A 20,898-nucleotide genomic window follows, 5' to 3' on the forward strand; every position below is an offset into this window, starting at 1 on the left:
TATCATTTACCAGCCACCGCAGAGTCCAGAGCCACCAGATCCAATCTGGACACCATCACGGAGGGGTGCATCATGTTCATTGGTGCCTCTCTGATGGTGCGTGAGTAGTTCTTTGTAGACCTATGGGTCCATAGTTAGTAGCTAGATGGCTTTCTCTCGCTCGTTTGATTCTCAATACAATGGTCTCTTGGAGATCCATATGATGTAACTCTTTTTGAGGTGTGTTTGTTGGGATCCGATGAACTTTGAGTTTATGATCACATCTATGTTTTTATCCATGAAAGTTATTTGAGTCTTGTTTGATCTCTTATATGCATGATTACTTATAGCCTCGTATTTCTTCTCCGATATTTGGGTTTTGTTTGGCCAACTTGATCTAATTTTCTTGCAATGGGAAGAGGTGCTTTGTAATGGGTTCGATCTTACGGTGCTTGATCCTAGTGACAGAAGGGGAACCGACACGTATGTATCGTTGCTAGTAAGGATAAAATGATGGGGTCTATTTCTACATAAATAGATCTTGTCTACATCACGTCATCATTCTTATTGCATTACTCCATTTTTCCATGAACTTAATACACTAGACGCATGCTGGATAGCGGTCGACGTGTGGAGTAATAGTAGTAGATGCAGGCAGGAGTCGGTCTACTAATCTTGGACGTGATGTCTATATAATGATCATTGCTTGGATATCGTCATGATTATTTGATGTTCTATCGATTGCCCAACAGTAATTTGGTCACCCACCGTTTGCTATTTTCCTCGAGAGAAGCAACTAGTGAAACCTACGGCCCCCGGGTCTCTTCTTTATTATATTTGCCTTTGCGATCTATTTTGCTTTGCTTTTATTTTCAGATCTATTAAACCAAAAATACAAAAATACCTTGCTGCACTTTATTTTATTTGGCGTTCGATCTATCAATATTTACAACTCTCTCACGTCTGTTTGCCTATCTCGGGCGCCGTTACCCGAAAGGGATTGACAACCCCTTTAACACGTCGGGTTGCGAGTATTTGTTATTTGTGTGCAGGTGCCGTTCACGTAGTGTTGCATGATTCTCCTACTGGTTCGATAACCTTAGTCCCAATTGAGGGAAATACCTACCGTTGTTGTGCTGCATCATCCCTTCCTCTTTGGGGAAATACCGACGTAGTTCTAGCAGACATCACACGTATGACTATATTCGGAATACATGCCTACATTATATTGATGAATTGGAGCTAGTTCTGTGTCACCCTATGTTATAACTTTTGCATGATGAATGCCATCCGACATAATTATCCACCATTGATCCATTGCCTACAACTCGTTTCATATTGATCTTTGCTCCGTTACTTTTTCGTTGCCACTGTAACGATTGCTACAAAACTGCTACTGTTACTTTTGCCACTGTTACCATTACTTCCATACTACTTTGCTACTAAATACTTTGCTGCAGATATTAAGTCTTTCAAGTGTGGTTGAATTGACAACTCAGCTGCTAATACTTTAGAGTATTCTTTGGCTCCCCTTGTGTTGAATCAATAAATTTGGGTTGAATACTCTATCCTCAAAAACTGTTGCGATCCCCTATACTTGTAGGTTATCAGAGCACCAGAAGTAAGCTAATCTTGGGAGCACCTGATACTTTCCCCCCACTGGTGTTGGATGTGGAGCACCACGACGGCTGGATGTGGAGCCCGCCGAGCTCCATCTCCTCTGCAGACAACTTGAGCGGGCACCCCTCTAGGATCATGCACCCATAGGATCCCGGAAACGCCACCATGGGAGGACGAGTGTTGGAGCGACGGCAATGGGCTCAGGGTAGGAAAATGCGGCTATGGCAGCCCGATGGTAGAAGCGAGGATAAACAGTTGGAAACTTTTATAATGGTGGTTGGGTTAGCACATGGCTGTCCATTTTGCATCTGGACTTGCATCTTCGGCAGTGAGTGATATAAATATGTGTGGAGTGTTGTATTTTACATCATTTGAAGAAGGTGATGTAAAGTGTATACATCTACATCATTTGTTGAGCAACATTTTTAAGCTTTGGTGGTGTAAAAGGTAGTTATTTATACATGTGCATTATCTATTTGGAGATGCCCTTGATGATGTAAAAGATAGTTATTTATATATGACGGGTCACCTACTGCTGGTAGGGTCAAGGACCTGGCATCTAAGGCCCACCTAGGATCCCCATCATCATGGTAGGTCTCTGGATCGCAAGCCCATTCGGATACACCGACATCACCCGGACGTCTCCCCTTCAGTCAGCCAACCACCACTACTCGGACATAGGATGCGTAAAGAAGACGTGGGAGCTGCAACGGTTGATTAGTCTTAAGTCGGACTTCAAGTATAGTCATGACCACTGTTACCTATAACTGTTGTAGTCGTGGCTATTATCATTTGTAATTGCCGTAGTTAAGGTCATTAAACTCCCTTGTAACATGGCAGTAAAGAGGCTGAGGCGCACTCTATATAAGCCTCCCTCCTGCTCTATGGCAAGGGTTCGGCATCCATTATAATCACACACCCCAAGAGAAAACAAGCCTCCACGCATGACACGTAGGGTTGTTACCTTCTCTGAGAGGGGCCCAAACTTGTAAAAACCGAGTGCCACACTTGCGCCGTAGCTAGACTCCGTCCCTTGTTCGTACCCCTAGTACACACAGTCAGGATCGTTGTCTCGACAGTTGGCGCCCACCGTAGGGCTGCGCGTCTAGCGATTATCCGGCGCGGGTGGAATTCATCATCATGATTATCGGTGGCGACAATCATTTTGGAACGCTAAGCTTCATCGTCAATGATTCGGTGTGGCTCTAGGAAGTTCGTACGGAGTCCTTCTCCGCCAGCCTTCGGTTCCGTACTGAGTGTCCCCCTCCTTCCTACTGGCCTCCGTCGCAAGCGCTCCTGGCGCTCATGGCTCCAGCATTGGATCAAGCATGTCGTGGCCCTCCAGGCCGCCGCTGGGCAGGTGGCGGCACTCGATCCTGACGAGCCTGCCCTTACCATTTCGGCTGCCCCCACGAGGACTCCTGTGATGAGTCTGAGTGCGAGAGCGTCGAGTCTACGGCCGAGGTCCTCATGGCTGGAACGGAGCAGCACGGTCAACTCGGGTCATAGGCCACTCGGCTCTAGAGGCGCCGGAGATCACCCCCTATGAGACATCTGTATGGCGACCGAAGGCGTGACCTGATAAGTCTCCAATGTATCTATAATTTTTTATTGTTCCATGCTATTATAGTATCAATCTTGGATGTTTTATATGCATCTCCAGGCAATTATATATCATTTTTGGACTAATCTATTAACTTAGTGCCCAGTGCCAGTTGTTATTTTTCGCCTATTTTTGGTTTTCCAGAATATCAGTACCAAAAGAAGCCCAAATGTCACGAAACTTTTTGGAGATTTGTTTCTCGACAAAAGAGACCCTAGAAGCTTCGGGAGAGGGCCAGAAGATGAAGGAGGGGCCCACGAGGCACCACGGTGCGCCCTGGTGGCTCATGGGGCCCATGTTCACCCGTTTGACCTAATTCCGGCTCTATAAATTCTCTATAATCGGGAAACCAACAGTGAGCCACCCAAAATACTTTTTCCGCCACCGCAAGTTCCTGTTCTCGAGAGATCTCATCTGGAGGCCTTTTTCGGCACTCTGCTGGAGGGGGAATCAATCATGGAGGGGCTCTACATCAACCTTGTTGCCCTTCCGATGATGTGTGAGTAGTTTACCACAAACCTATGGGTCCATAGTTAGTAACTAGATGATGTTCTTGGAGTTCTATTCGATGTAATCACTTTTTGCAGGTTCGGTGACCGCCGACAAGGATTGCCATTTGTACGGGTCTGGTGACCGCCCTCAAGGGTCCCTTAGTGGAATCACAACATTTTGCACTGTGCAAGGGCGTGAGGAGATTGCGATTGAGGGAGTCCTGGATTCGGGGGTCCTCAAGTGTCCGGTCTATTCAATATGGGCCCGGCTGATGGGCCGGACTGATGGGCCGTGAAGATAAAAGTAGAAGACCATCCCCCGTGTCCGGGTAGGACTCCTGTATGCGTGGACGGCAAGTTTGGTGTTCGGATGTACTATTCCTTCTTCTGCAAAACGACTCTGTACAACCCTAGGCCCCTCCGGTATATATAAACCGGAGGGTTTAGTCCGTAGAGGCTATCAGAATAATCATAGGCTAGACAGGTAGGGTTTGGCCATTACGATCTCGAGGTAGATCAGCTCTTGTAATCCTTGTACGCATCAAATACAATCAAGCATGACGTAGGGTTTTACCTCCATTAAGAGGGCCTGAACCTGGGTAAACATCATGTCCCCATCGCCCCCTGTTACCACTGATCCTTAGACTCACAGCTTGGGCCCCCTACCCAAGATCTGCCGGTTTTGACACCAACATTGGTGCTTTCATTAAGAGCTCCGCTGTGTAGTCACGAAAAGCGATCTATGGCCAGCCTTGTCATCAACAACGATATCACTTCCGGAAGGAGCCTAACTTCAGGGCAGGTCCTCCAGCTCGGCGGTTTCACCGTGGGGGCCCGCATGGCCATTAAGCCAAAGGCGTCCCGTGTGATCGCCGAACACCACCTCTGCATCGATCTCGAACACTCCGAAAAGATGGATCCGGCAGACGTCTCGTCCTTAAACGAGTTGCTAGATCGCATCACCACCCTAGGGCTTTCAACGGACTATGACCAGATCGGGCTTAAACCTGACCAGAGGGAAATCAATCTCCCGCCGATCACTCACCTAGTGGCGGTCATCGAGGAACGAGCCGAAAACGATTCTTCCCCTAAACTAAAAACCAGCGATGTTCGGATCTCCAAACCCCTTGAGCCAGATACTCTTCCTTCGGATGAGGCTCGCGTCCCCCGAACATAGGGTCGGACTTAGGGTCCGGGGAGCACTTGGATCTTCCCAAACCCGAACCGGTAACCTCAGAGATTTTACAAGCTCCAGATACAATTGTGGGTCGGGATTCAACTTTTAGCCCACCCACCCACCACAATCAATACTCTCCAAGTAATTCAGGCCCTCCAAACATATATGACCTGATGTATGTACGGCAGCAACCTCAGAAAACTGTCCATCACTTTTGGCCCAGGTTCCTACTTGCTTAAAACAAGATTAAAGATTGTTGCGATGATGATGCAGTCACGGTCTTCCATCACAACTATATCGATGAGGGAATTTGAAATGCCCTCGACCGCCGTCGCATACAGAGTTTCACAGAACTATCGCACGTAGTACGGAAGTACTGCGCGATGGAAAGCACATGGAAGGCCCCAAAAACCCAATTGGAACCCGCTGCCTTTAAGCAGTGCACTGCCCAGGCAAAATGGATACACCCTTACGAGGCATCCGATCATAAGCCCATCGGCAAGAAAAACAAACCCCTTGCGGGACATAGGTCCATTCTTGACGAACTCCTCGACAAGCCATGTCAGATACATGGGACGCCGAGCATAGAACCAACTCACAGCCTTCGGGCATGTTGGGTACTCCGGCAAGTGGCTAAAAGCGGCGAGGCCATCCTCACCACCGCTAATCCACAGAAGCATTCCCCGGAGGATGACGATCTTAACATCTTTACGGTCTTTGAGACCTTCTCTTCAAATAATAGGCGTAAAAGGGCACTCCATGACCTCGCAGAAATTAACCAAGTAACCGCAATGAGCCCATGGAATGACGCGGCAATAACTTTCACCGCCGATGACGAACCAAGGGCCCGATCAATCCAAGCACCCGCCGCCTTGGTTCTAAACCCAATTGTGGATGGCTTTCGACTTACCAAAGTGCTCATGGACGTCGGCATTGGACTGAACCTCATCTACAAGGACACGCTCGACAAAATGCATGTGGACAGAGCACGCATCAAGCACAGCAGTACCACCTTTCGAGGCATCATCACCAGTCGAGAAGCACGATGTTTGGGGAAAATCAAACTTGATGTAGTCTTCAGAACGCCTGAGAATTATAGGTCCGAAGAGTTTCTCTTCCACGTGGCTCCCTTTAATAGCGGATATCACGCCCTTTTAGGGCGGGATGCTTTCTCGTGCTTCGAAGCCATACCCCATTACGGGTACAAGAAGCTTAAAATGTCGGGGCCCAATGGAATAATCACAGTTACAAGTGATCCGGATAAACCACTCCGCGCCGAAAACAAAACCGCATCCTTGGCCCTTGAGCCACTATCCGAAGCCCTTGCGGCCGAAGAACTAACTACCCTGTGATCCACAGTGGACAAGGATGATGTGATTCTCGATAAGAGACCTAAATCCACCTCTTTCAAACCAGCAGATGAAATAGTTAAATTTCAAGTGCACCCGATGGATCCTAACAAAACATCGTCCATCGGAGCACGGCTGGATCCGATGATAGACGCAGCCTTACGTGCGTTCCTACGCGAAAACTGGTACATCTTTGCCCGGCACCCTTCGGACATGCCTGGGATCCCATGTAGACTGGCCGAATATAGCCTCAGCATAATCAAAGGGTTCAAACCAGTCAAGCAAACACTTCGGTGATTTTCCGAACCCAAATGACAAGCTATGGGAGAAGAGCTAGCCAAACTACTTGAGGCCGGGTTCATCAGAGAAATCAAACACCCGGGTTGGCTAGCCAACTTGGTCATGGTACCAAAGAAGGATAAATCTTGGCGCCTCTGTGTCGATTTCAAAGACCTCAATGAGGCTTACCCTGAAAAAACAAATCAGCAAGACAGTTGAGGCATATGTGGACATGGTTATCAAGACTAAACATGATTGGTGGACGATCTCGGCCTCACCTTTCACAATCTCTGAACATACGACATACGGCTCAATCGAAAAAATGCATCTTCGGCGTCTGATACGTCCATTTTGCATCATGTTTACCTATTGTCATTTATGATGTTTTTATGCATAATAATGCTTTTTGGAGTAATTCTAATGCCTTTTCTCCCAAAATATTCAAGGTATACACAAAGAGGGAGAATTCCGGCAGCTGGAAATCTGGACCTAGAAAAGATACGTCAGGCCACCTATTCTGCACAACTCCAAACAAGCTGAAACTTCACGGAGATTTTTTATGAAATATTTGAGGAATATTGGAGCCAATAAGTACCAGAGGGGGCCCACCAGGTGGGCATAACCCACCTGGGCGCGCCCTGGTGGGTCGTGCTCACCTAGGCCCACCTCTGATGCCCATCTTATGGTATATAAGTCATTTTGACCTAGAAAATAATAAGGAGAGGACTTTCGGGATGGAGCACCGCCGTCTGAGGCGGAACTTGGGCAGGATCACTTTTGCCCTCCGGCGGAGCGATTTCGTCGGGGGAACTTCCCTCCCGAAGGGGGAAATCATCGTCATCATCATCACCAACAACTCTCTCATCTTGGGGAGGGCAATCTGCATCAACATCTTCAACAACACCATCTCCTCTCAAACCCTAGTTCATCACTTGTGTTCAATCTTTGTACCGGAACTATAGATTGGTGCTTGTGGGTGACTAGTAGTGTTGATTACATCTTGTAGTTGATTACTATATGGTTTACTTGGTGGAAGATTATATGTTCAGATCCAATATGCTATTTAATAATCCTCTGATCTTGAGCATGATTATCATTTGTGAGTAGTTACTTTTGTTCTTGAGGTCACGGGAGAAATCATGTTGCAAGTAATCATGTGAACTTGATATGTGTTCGATATTTTGATAGTATGTATGTTGTGATTCCCTTAGTGGTGTCATGTGAACGTCGACTACATGACACTTCACCATATTTGGGCCTAAGGGAATGCATTATGGAGTAGTTATTAGATGATGGGTTGCGAGAGTGACAGAAGCTTAAACCCTAGTTTATGCGCTATTCCGTAAGGGACCAACTGGATCCAAAACTTTAATGCTATGGTTAGAATTTATTCTTAATACTTTTCTAGTAGTTGCTGATGCTTGCGAGGGGGTTAATCATAAGTAGGAGGTTTGTTCAAGTAAGAACAACACCTAAGCACCAGTCCACCCACATATCAAACTATCAAAATAGCGAACACAAATCGAACCAACATTATGAAAGTGACTAGATGAAATTCCCGTGTACCCTCAAGAACGCTTTGCTCACTATAAGAGACCGTTTTGGACTATCATTTGCCTCAAAATTATTGGGCTACCTTGCTGCACTTTTGTTACTACTATCATTACGTGCTCGTTAAAAATTATCTGGCTATCAAACTACTCTGTTACTTACAATTTCAGCACTTGCAGACATTACCTTGTTGAAAACCACTTGTCATTTCCTTCTGCTCCTCGTTGGGTTTGACACTCTTACTTATCGAAAAGAGCTACAATTGATCCGCTATAGTTGTGGGTCATTAAGGCTATTTTCTGGCGCCATTGCCGGGGAGTGAAGCGCCTTTGGTAAGTGGAATTTGGTAAGGAAACATTTATATAGTGTGCTGAAATTTATTGTCACTTGTTACTATGGATAACAATCCTTTGAGGGGTTTGTTCGGGGTATCTTCACCTTGACCGGAACCACAGTTAGCTACCCCTCAACCTACTGCACCTACTGAAAATATTGAATATGAAATTCCTTTGGGTATGATAGAACAACTGCTAGCTAATCCTTATGCAGGAGACGAAACCGAACATCCTGATATGCACTTGATATATGTGGAACAAATTTGTGGATTGTTTAAGCTTGCAGGTTTACCCAGAGATGAAGTTATGAAGAAGGTTTTCCCTTTATCTTTGAAGGGAAAAGCATTGGCATGGTATAGGCTATGCGATAATATTGGAGCTTGGAACTGGAATCAATTGAAATTGGAGTTTCACCAAAAAAATTATCCTATGCATCTAGTTCATCGTGATCGGAATTACATATATAATTTTTGGCCTCATGAAGGAGAAAGTATCGCTCTAGCTCGGGGGAGGCTTAAGTCAATGTTATATTCATGCCCCAATCATGAGCTCTCAAGAGAAATTATTATTCAGAATTTTTATGCTCGCCTTTCTCGTGATGATCAATCCATGCTTGATACTTCTTGTACTGGTTCTTTTATGAAGAAGATTATTGAATTCCGGTCGGATCTTTTGGAAATAATTATACGCAACTCTGAATATTGGGAACTCGACGAAGGTAAAGAGTTAGGTATTAAGCTTAAGTATGATTGTGTTAAATCTTTTATGAATACCGATGCTTTTCAAAAGTTTAGCACTAAATATGGACTTGACTCTGAGATAGTAGCATTCTTTTGTGAATCTTTTGCTACTCATGTTGATCTCCCTAAAGAGAAGTGGTTTAAATATCACCCACCTGTTAAAGAAGAAATTAAAGAACCGGTACCAGTTAAAGAAGAAACTATACTTTATAATGTTGATCCAGTTGTTCCTACTGCTTATATTGAGAAACCACCTTTCCCTATTAGGATAAAGGAACATGCTAAAGTTTCAACTGTGGTCGACAAAAGTTATATTAGAACACCCAAACCCGATGAACAAATTAAAGTAGATTCTAGTGTTGCTATGGTTAAAGATCTCATGGACGAAAATGTAGATGGGCATGTTATTTACATCTATGAAGAAGCTGCTAGAATTGCCAAACCCGATAAAAAAGATAAACACAGACCTATTGTTGGCATGCTTGTTGTCTCAGTTAAAATAGGAGATCACTGTTATCATGGTTTATGTGACATAGGTGCTAGCGTGAGTGCTATTCCTTACACCTTATATCAAGAAATTATGAATGACATAGCACTCACAGAGATAGAAGACATAGTTGTTACTATTAAACTTGCTAATAGAGATACTATTTCACCAATTGGGATTGTTAGAGATGTTGAAGTCTTGTGTGGGAAAATAAAATACCCTACTGATTTTCCTGTTCTTGGTTCCCCACAAGATGACTTTTGTCCCATTATTTTTGGTAGACCTTTCCTGAACACCGTTAATGCTAAGATAGATTGTGAGAAGCAAACTGTCGGTGTTACTTTTGGTGATGAGTCTCATGAGTTTAATTTTTCCAAGTTTAGTAGAAAGCTTCATGAAAAAGAATTGCCTAGCAAGGATAAAATAATTGGTCTTGCTTCTATTGTTGTGCCTCCTACTGATCCTCTAGAACAATATTTGCTAGACCATGAAAATGTTTTACATATGCATGAAAGAAATAGATAATATTTTCTTTGAACAACGTCCTCTGATTAAACACAATTTGCCTATTGAAACTCTAGGAAGTCCTCCTCCACCTAAAGGTGATCTTGTGTTTGAATTAAAACAATTGCCAGACACTTTGAAATATGCTTATCTTGATGAAAAGAAGATATATCCTGTTATTATTAGTGCTAACCTTTCAGAACATGAAGAAGAAAGATTATTGAAAGTTCTAAGGAAGCACCGATCTGCTATTGGATATACTCTTGATGATTTAAACGGCATTAGTCCCACTCTATGTCAGCACAAGATTAATATGGAACCTGATGCTAAACTCGTTGTTGATCACTAACGTCGGTTAATCTGAAGATGATAGAAGTGGTAAGAACGGAAATATTGAAACTTCTGGAAGCAGGTATAATCTATCCTATAGCTGATAGTAGATGGATAAGCCCTGATCATTGTGTTCCAAAGAAAGGATGCATTACTGTTGTTCCTAATGATAAGAATGAACTTATTCCAGAAAGAATTGTTACAGGCTATATAATGGTAATTGATTTTAGAAAATTAAATAAAGCAACTAGAAAAGATGATTACCCTCTACCTTTTATTGATCAAATGCTAGAAAGATTATCTAAGCACACACACTTTTGCTTTTTTGATGGATATTCTGGTTTTTCACAAATACCTGTGTAGCGACCCGACCTCAGACGGTCAAGTCTCTGTGCTTAAGTGTCATCCCTGGATTGGTATGCTGACACACACAGTACTTGAGGATTTATAACAGAGGTAAATCACATGTATAAAGTAACGTAAATACTATTACCTCAATCCAAATAGAAGTAACAAAGGTTGGGGATTCCCATCAACACCAACGACAAAGTTGAGTGTAGAAATCGTAACCCTAACGTATCACTTACTCTTCGTAAGATTCCTGCAACATGAGACGTTGCAGCCACAAAGGGTCAGTACATTGAATGTACTGGCAAATTCACCCATAGAGCAATGATGAATAATAGCTATCACTACACGCATATTTGGCTGGTGGAGGCTCTACGGTTATGATGTTTTTGCGAAAAGCCAATTTTTCCCTACTGCAAAGGAATACATTTTTGTTTAACTACAAAGTTCGATGATAAACATTGAGAAGGTTCCTCCAACTCAATCCCAATTAAAAGTTAACAACCCAACAAGTTAATTAAGTAAAGTGATGAGATCAACATGATAATCCAAGAACCAGATACTCAAGATGTCCATAACCGGGGACACGACTAACCATGATTAGTTTGTACACTCTGCAGAGGTTTGCGCACTTTTCCCCACAAGACTCGATCTCCTCCATTGGATTTCTCGCACTTCATGGTGTTTGAGAAATGGATGACCGAGACACAGTCTTTCAGAAACATTAACTCTAACCCTGGGTAGACAGTACCAACCTACATCCCCTACATCTGCTAGCCTACCACTGGAAGAGGTTATGCAACATACTCAACCATGCTAGAGCCCATAATAGCTTGTGGCTGCACACGGAAGTTTCAAGACTGAATAATCTTATGATCCCTTTGAGCCTGGGTGGCATTCCATAGGGTGATCACACGGGTCCTCCGGGATCCCCTTGGGCAAGCACTGGGTTCTCCAGGTGCCCGGGCAGACCACTGGGTGCTCCAGGGTGCCCCTACCATTCCACCCAGATGTGTATTAAAGTAGCCACCTTAAGTTAACCATTAAATAATAACTCTCACATCTGTCATGAATCACTCAACCAATCCACGTCTACGAGCATAGCAGAGCAGTATGAGCATAACGTAGAAGTAACTCCTAAGGTTGGAATGCAGGACAATAGGTTCCTACCTCATCAACTACCTCCCAATACCCACATGTTATCAATCCTACTCATGCAATGTTTGAGGGTTGAAACTAATGCATAAAAACTGGGTATGAAAAATATGATCAATGTGTGAACTTGCCTTGTATTGTTGATGAAGATGATTCGCACTCATAACTCCTGATAGTTCTACTCGTCACACTCCGGTCAATCTATCGTAAGCAAGCAATAGTAACCACACATAAGCAATCACTCAAAAGGTCGGAAAGAACGAAGAAGACAATTCGGAAAACATCAAAACCTAGCAAATAACACTTGCAACATAAAACAATTTCTAATAGTACCAAAATTATTTGAATTTGGCCTTATCAGAAAATTTAGGTCAAGAGCTTCGAATAGCAAAAAGAATCAATTAATTAGGAGTTATAAAACTCAAGTTACGATCAAACGAAGTTCCAATACAAATCTGTTTGAATTCAAATTTTAAAACTTTCAAAAATACGTTCAAGTTGATTAACTAGATAGAGGGGATCATAACGAAGAAGTGGGCGTTGGTTTCATTGGATTTGGATAAACGAACAAGAAGTAACGAAGGTTTGAAGATCGGGGACTAATCTGTAAATAAAATATTCATGGATGGGTCCTTGGCCGAAATTAAACAGAAAAAGAAAAATCTATCTAACGAACGTTCGCTGTAGAAGCTTATAAGACAAAAACCGTTCGCTTCAAACACGAAAACGACGAACTTCACTACTTAAAGAAAACGGTTGAAACTAAAAAAATGAACAGATCTAATCCTAACCGTGGATCTCTGATCGGACGGACGAGGGGGAGATGCGGCGGTTACCGCGGCATGGAGGTCGCCGGCGACGGGGAAGACGGCGGCGGCGGCTCGGACGTCGACGTGGCGGCGGCTCCGGTGGGTCTCCGGCAGCGGCGATGGCGTCAAGGCGCTCGGCGTGGCGCGGCAGTGAGGATGGAGAGGGCAGCATCGCTCGGGAGTGGCGGGGTGGAGCGGGGCGACGGCGTGGATCTCCGGCGGTGGCGGCTAACTCCGGCGAGGGCGTAGCACAGCTGCGGGGCTCGAGGGCTTCGGTTTCTTCAGGGAAACGGGGCCGGGGTGCTCCGTTTATATAGGAGGGGAGGAGGAGAAGACTTGGAGGAGGGGTGAGGCGAGGCGGTGGAGAAGTCCGGCGAGGACACGGCAGCGGCGGCGATGGCGTGCTGGAGTTGGTCTCCGACCGAGGGTCGGGGACGACCGGTGTCGGTGTCAAAACCGTCGGATCTCGGGTAGGGGGTCCCGAACTGTGCGTCTAAGGCGGATGGTAACAGGAGGCAGGGGACACAATGTTTACCCAGGTTCGGGCCGTCTCGATGGAGGTAATACCCTACTTCCTGCTTGATTGATCTTGATGATATGAGTATTACAAGAGTTGATCTACCACGAGATCGTAGAGGCTAAACCCTAGAAGCTAGCCTATGATTCTGATTGTTGTTGTCCTACGGACTAAACCCTCCGGTTTATATAGACACCGGAGGGGGCTAGGGTTACACAGAGTCGGTTACAAGGGAGGAGATCTACATATCCGTATTGGCAAGCTTGCCTTCCACGCAAAGGAGAGTCCCATCCGGACACAGGACGAAGTCTTGAGTCTTGTATCTTCATAGTCCAACAGTCCGGCAGAAGTATATAGGTCGGCTGTCCGAGGACCCCCTAATCCAGGACTCCCTCAGTAGCCCCCGAACCAGGCTTCAATGACGATGATTCTGGCACACAGATTGTCTTCGGCATTGAAAGGCGGGTTCTTCTCCAAACCCTGAGTACCTGTTGAGTAGTGTCCGTCTTCCCATAAATGTTTGCACTCCTTGGCTTCCGCGCCTAATAATGGCTATCTTCCACGTGTCGAGCGAATGCGAGAAGCCAGGGCATTTTTACATTTGCCACCCTAGCCATGTGAGTAAATCATCTATTTAAAGAGCCGAGGCTCCTTAGATCCAGATCACACCATCCTCCCACCGCGAGTATCCATCAGAGCACGCCCGGAAAAGTCCATTCCATCATGGCCGGCCATCGCAGCTTCTCCTCTCGCTCCCGTAGCCCTAAGCCAGGCAACTGGAAGAAGTGTTCCGTCTCCCACAGACAGTTAGTAGAGTTACAGACCCAGGGGTTTCTCCCTCCTGCGTATATGGTCCCCGTCCGAGCTGGACTAGCCACTCATAATGGCGGGGAGCAAGCGGAGAGCTTTCCCAACCCATCTATGGGGGAGCGGGTATGCCTTGTCCCTTACTTATTAAGGGGACTTGGATTTCCAATCCATCCGTTCCTCCGCGGGCTCCTGGAGTTCTACGGCCTCCAGCTGCATAATTTTACTCCCGCCTCCATATTACACATCGCTGGCTATGTCGTCCTTTGCGAGCTTTTTTTGGGCTGCGAAGCTCATTTCGAGCTATGGAAGAGGCTATTCTGCCTCGTACCCCGTACACAGGAAGGGTCAATATATCAAGTGGGCGGAGCCGAAATATGGCGCATCGCCGGGACCGGATACATGTCCGGTACTCCGAAGAAGACATCCGAAGATTGGCCTTCGGAGTGGTTTTATATGGAGGACGTCTCCCTTCCGGACCCTATTCGGATGGGCCTTCCTGAGTTCGACAACGCTCCCTTGAAGAAACGCCGCAGCTGGCACCCTCGGAGCCCCCAGGAGGAAGATAACGGAGAAGTCCTTTACCTGATGGGCCGGATAAGGACACTGGCCAAATCAGGATTGACAATAATCGAAGATATGTCAATATGTATAATGTGGGGGGTGCAGCCGCTTCAATATTGGGGACAACCCATGTGGCACTTCAATGGAGAAGACGATGCCACCCGCTGCGGTTGTAAAGGTCCGGACTCCGTCGCTGCTCTAGCGAAAATACTGTCCGATTTGTATAAAGGAGAGGAAGAGGAGTTCATCCGCATCAAGCCACGGGATGGATTCTCCATGTACAACCCCCAAACTGGGTGAGCTGCTACCTTTTACTCTAGACCTTCCTGCGTTCTTTGTCATAAATATTTACTTTGCTATTTCATAGCAGGAACTGTGAAAGGCTGTGACGGAGGTCCACACCTCGCCTCCACAACCAGAGGACCCTGACCGGGCCCTCGACCCCGGACTCGAAGAAGATCCGGACACATTTGTGGAGCTTATTGACAGGACGTTCTATCAATTGAGCTGCGACGATGCCATGGTGGCGATCTTAGCCGATTATCCTGGACTACTCCCTGCATCACACGTAAGTAAAACCGGAGTCCCAACTTCCGAGAGGGATCCCTTTCTCTGCACTTCACCTATCGCACACATATGGTGTCTTACAGGGAAGGCCCTCGGGACGCCATGCCGAACCCTCAGTGACTCACCAACAAGGGGCACCGAAGCCGGGTAGGCTTACAAGGAAGGCGGTTAGGACTGAGACGTCGTCGAGGTATGAAAAGGAACCCCGCTCCGTGGTTGTCGTCTTTTAAAATATAATAACGCCCAGGTTTCCTAGTAGGAAAAAACACTCGCCAGACTATATCCAGAGAGGTTGCCGGCCACGCCTCCACCAGTCAGGCTTCAGAGCCGGACTTAGAAGCAGACGCTAACATGGGTCCAACACCGGACGTTCCTCCTACAGAGGATGCAGATAGGCTGTCCGCCATGAATTCCGAAGTGGAGAGCGCCATGAATCACAGGCGTCATCGGGTCGTACTCCGCGGCGCTTGTTTCTCCCAAGAGGCATTCGATGCCTTCAACTCAGGAGATGCGTACATCCGAGCTGCTCAAAATGGTCTTGCCTGAGCCACGGACCAGTATGTAAAGGATATACGGGTAAGAAAATCTAATAATTATGTATATCAGTAGCCCCTGAGACTTGAAACAGCTGGCACAACTGATCTAAGGATCATTGTTTTGCATAGGTTCTTACAGAGAAGAATACCCAGTTGTCTCAAGAGCTGGAGGAGTGCAAGGCCCAGCTTCAGGACGTAGTAAAGGAGTCCGAGAAGGCCCCATATGGTAACACTTGTGTCTATGACATGTACCAGGTAGTATGCGGCATGCATGCAAATCTGACAATAGATTCTGCAGATGATCCCGAAATGAATCCGGAGGTTGTGCAAGGGGATGAGCAACATGCTCAATGACAGTTAAAGGCTGGCGAGCGCGTGCTTAAGAAGGTTAGGCAGGAGAAAAATGATCTCCAAGATGCCAATATCCGGCTGAGTGTAGAACTGAAATATGTTCGGGCCCAGCTCGCTGACTCCGTAAAGGAGAATAAAGGGCTTCGACGCGGCATTTTCAGTAAGTGCTTAAACGAACTTCTATAGAGTTCGGCGAAGAAACCGGCTAACAGAGTTATATCTGTAGGTATGCTGACGGGTCGTCCCGCAGAAGAGATGCCCGAGTCTGCCGGTGATCTTTTGCCCGAGCTCTCACAACTGCACGAACAAGTTAGGCAGGTGATGCATGGCATTGCCCAGGCCTTGTGGCCGTCCGCCTCCCTACCAGGAGGCATGGGGGAGCTCGTAGAGAAGCTCAAGGGAGCGCGGCGGCGCTTCTGATTATGGAAGATATCTTCCTGCCGACAAGGTGCGAGGGAAGCCTAGGCCATGGTGAAAACTCGATATACCAAGGTTGACCCGAACCATATGGCCGAAGTCGGGCCTTTGGGGTCTGATGGGAAAGAAATCCCCGTCAGTTTGGTGTATGACTAGGTGAAATTATCCGCAAAGTATTCCCAACAGGACTGTAGGCTAGACAGCCTGTTGGATGGTATAGAAGAAGAATTTAGTCAGTCTAAGTGACTGTGTACTTCAATTGACATATATTGTCCCTAGCCGGATTGTAGATCATTTGTCATGGCGGACCTTTTCGCTTCGACCTCCGGACCCGACAGTCCGGAGTGTATCCGAATACCCACTCAGTTATGTAAAAACCGGGGTATGCGTGGAAACCAGGCGTAGGGGTCATAAGTGCTTGAACAGACAAGTACCCAACTAGCTATGTTATATTACATGGATAGTAAGAAACATCTTCCAGGGAGAATAGTTCCGTTAAGGGATCCTTTCCCTGGGTACGCATGAATTAATGTGCATGTCCGAACTGCGAAAGTAGACGCAGGATATTAACATCTGGGGGTGTGTATTATGATAAATAAAAGTCATCTTTTGTTCACCGACCGAATATTCCCTTAAGAACGCTAGCTTTCGGCTTCACCCAGTCTGAGGTACACATCCGGCTGACCCGGCAGTAACAATCGCAGAGGTGCTCCCCTTATGCCCTAGCCGAATTAACGGGAACGTAGGGCATAAACACAAGAGCCAGGCAACCCAGCTTGGCCAAAACTTAAGTCATATCGATGCATATAGTGGTGAAGAAAAGGTACATGTGGAAAGGTAACACATGTGCGGAGGGCATAGAGCCCGAAACATAGCTATATTAAGCTTATGTATAAGAAGCCCCCAGGTATAATGAGCACGCCTAGCGCGTCAAGATTGTGTAGTCGAGACACATTTTAACCTTGTAAGGCTGTGAAAAAAAAGGGAAGAAAGAAAGAAAGAAAAGACAGATAGCTAATATAAAAAATTGACGGAGGTGAGGAGACGAACACATAGTCCGGAACTAGGCGTAGAACCTTCGGAGTCTGGCTGCGTTCCATGGGTTTGGCTCGAGTCGATTGTCCGCTGCATCCTGCAGATGGTACGCTCCACCAGTCAAAACTTGGTCGATAACGAAGGGACCTTCCCATTTGGGCTCGAGTTTGTTCTTTTTCTTCTCTGGTAGGCATAGAACTAGTTCACCAAACTTATAAGTTTTGGCCCATACTTCTCTGCTTTGATACCGTCGAGCCTGTTGCTGATAGAATGTGGAGCGGGCTTTTGCCACGTCACGCTCCTCCTCCAGGGCGTCCAAACTATCCTGCCGATCAAGCTCGGCTTCTTTCTCTTCGTACATGTGCACTCGAGGTGAGTCATGAATGATGTCGCAGGGCAGTACTGCCTCTGCGCCGTACACCATAAAAAACGGTGTGTATCCAGTACTGCGATTCAGCGTGGTCCGCAACCCCCATAGTACGGAGTCGAGCTCCTCTACCCAGTGCGTATCTGATTCCTTTAAGGATCGCACTAATCTGGGTTTAATGCCGCTCATGATAAGACCATTTGCCTGTTCGACCTGACCGTTTGTTTGGGGGTGATAGACGGAGGCATAATCGAGCTTAATGCCCATGTTGATGCACCAAGTTTTTACCTCGTCGGCTGTAAAGTTCGAGCCGTTATCAGTGATGATGCTGTGGGGGAAGCCGTAACGGTGTACAACCCCGGATATGAAGTCTATCACTGGTCCGGATTCGGCCGTTTTAACTGGTTTGGCTTCTATCCATTTGGTGAATTTATCCACCATGACCAATAGGTATTTTTTCTTATGGCTTCCCCCTTTAAGGGGTCCGACCATATCAAGCCCCCAGACCGCAAAAGGCCAAGTAATGGGGTTATTTGGAGAGCGGTAGGTGGCATATGGCTTTGGTTTGCAAAAAGCTGGCAACCGACGCAACGTTGAACGAGGTCCTGTGCGTCTGCTCGGGCCGTCGGCCAGTAAAAACTTGTTCGGAAGGCCTTGCTTACAAGGGCCCGGGCTGCGGCGTGATGGCCGCCAAGTCCAGCATGAATTTCTGCCAATAGTTGCCGTCCTTCCTCTTCGGAGATGCACCTTTGAAGTACTCCGGTAGCGCTTTTCTTATAAAGCTCTCCCTCGTGGACCTTGTAGGCTTTAGACCGCCGCACAATGCAACGTGCCTCGTTTCGGTCCTCGGGTAGTTCTTGCCTAGTTAGGTAAGCCAAGAAGGGTTCTGTCCACGGGGCGATGACGGCCATAATCACGTGGGCCGAAGGTGTTATTTCGGTGGCTGAGCCTCCGATTACGTCAGAGTGTTCGGGATCTGGCGTTGTGGCCGGGTCCGGACAATTATTGCCGGTCTCTCCTTCCCATACCACAGATGGCTTAAACAGCCTTTCCAAGAAGATATTAGGTGGGACGGGGTTGCGCTTAGCGCCGATGCGGGCGAGGATATCCTACGCCTGATTGTTTTCCCAGACCACATGGTGGAATTCAAGCCCCTCGAACCGAGCTGACATCTTGAGGACAGCGTTGCGGTAAGCCGCCATTTTCGGATCCTTAGTGTCGAAGTCTCCATTTATTTGAGATATTGCGAGGTTCGAATTCCCACGCACCTCTAGGCGTTGAATGCCCATGGAGACTGCCATCCGGAGACCATGTAACAGGGCCTCATATTCTGCTGCGTTGTTGGAGTCTGTGTATAGTATTTGGAGTACGTATTGGACTATATCTCCAGTGGGGGATGTCAGGACGACGCCAGCCCCTAGACCAGCCATCATTTTAGAGCCGTCAAAGTGCATGATCCAATTAGAGTACGCGTCGTACTCTTTAGGGAGTTCGGCTTCTGTCCATTCGGCGACGAAATCCGCCAGTACTTGTGACTTAATGGCTCGCCGTGGTTTGTATATTATGTCGAACGGGAGGAGCTCAATGGCCCATTTGGCAATCCGGCCGGTGGCATCGCGGTTGTTTATTATGTCGTTGAGTGGTACTTCAGAGGCCACCGTAATTGAACACTCTTGAAAGTAGTGTCGTAGTTTCCGTGATGCCATGAAGACCGCGTATGCTATCTTTTGATAATGTGGGTACCGTGATTTGCATGGAGTGAGGACAGTGGATACATAGTATACCGGCTTTTGAAGTGGGAACTTATGTCCGTCCGTCTCTTGTTCGACGACGAGCACTGCGCTTACAACTTGGTGTGTTGCCGCTATATATAACAGCATTGGTTTGCCGACATTTGGCGCGGCCAAGATTGGGTTGGTGGCCAACACAGCTTCTATTTCTTCCAATCCGGCTGTGGTCGCATCCGTCCACTCGAAGTGCTCGGTGCGTCGAAGAAGGCGATAAAGAGGTAGTGCCTTTTCTCCTAATCGGGAGATAAAGCGGCTTAAGGCAGCCACACATCCAGTTAGTTTCTGGATTTGCTTGAGGTATGTTGGGATAGCCAACTGTGACAGAGCTCTGATTTTAGCCAGATTTGCTTCAATTCCTCTATTGGAGACGATGAGGCCTAAGAGCTTTCCGGCGGGCACGCCGAAGACGCATTTTTCCGGATTGAGCTTGATGTCGTATGTTCGGAGATTGTCGAACATGAGCCTCAAGTCGTCTATTAAGGATTTGACGTGTCTGGTTTTAATGATCACATCGTCTATGTATGCCTCCACTGTTTTGCCGATCTGTGTTTCCAAGCATGTCTGAATCATGCGTTGATAGGTTGCACCGGCGTTTTTGAGCCCGAAAGGCATGGTATTAAAACAGAAGGGGCCGTATGGGGTGATAAATGCCGTTGCGGCTTGATCAGACTCTGGCATCTTAATTTGATGGTATCTGGAGTATGCCTCGAGGAAACACAATGAGTCGTGTCCTACGGTAGCGTCGATAATTTGATCGATGCAAGGGAGGGGGAAGGGATCCTTGGGGCAAGCCTTGTTAAGGTCCTTGAAATCGACACATAGGCGCCAGATTTGTCCTTCTTTGGTACCATCACCAGGTTTGCTAGCCAGTCCGGATGTTTTATTTCTCGAATGAATCCGGCCTCAAGTAACTTGGCTAGCTCCTCTCCCATGGCTTGTCGCTTAGGCTCAGAGAAACGCCGGAGAGTTTACTTGACTGGCTTGAACCCCTTTAGAATGTTGAGACTATGCTCGGCCAGCCTGCGTGGGATTGCTGGTATGTCTGAAGGATGCCAGCCGAAGATGTCCCAAGTCCCGCGCAAGAACTTCCGTAGTGCAACGTCTACTGTGGGGTTTAACTGTGCCCCGATGGATGCTGTTTTTGTAGGGTCCGTTGGGTGGACTTGGAATTTGATTATTTCATCCACTGG

The sequence above is a fragment of the Triticum aestivum genome, chromosome 7D (assembly GCF_018294505.1).
Source record: "Triticum aestivum cultivar Chinese Spring chromosome 7D, IWGSC CS RefSeq v2.1, whole genome shotgun sequence".
Taxonomy (NCBI): Eukaryota; Viridiplantae; Streptophyta; class Magnoliopsida; order Poales; family Poaceae; genus Triticum; species Triticum aestivum.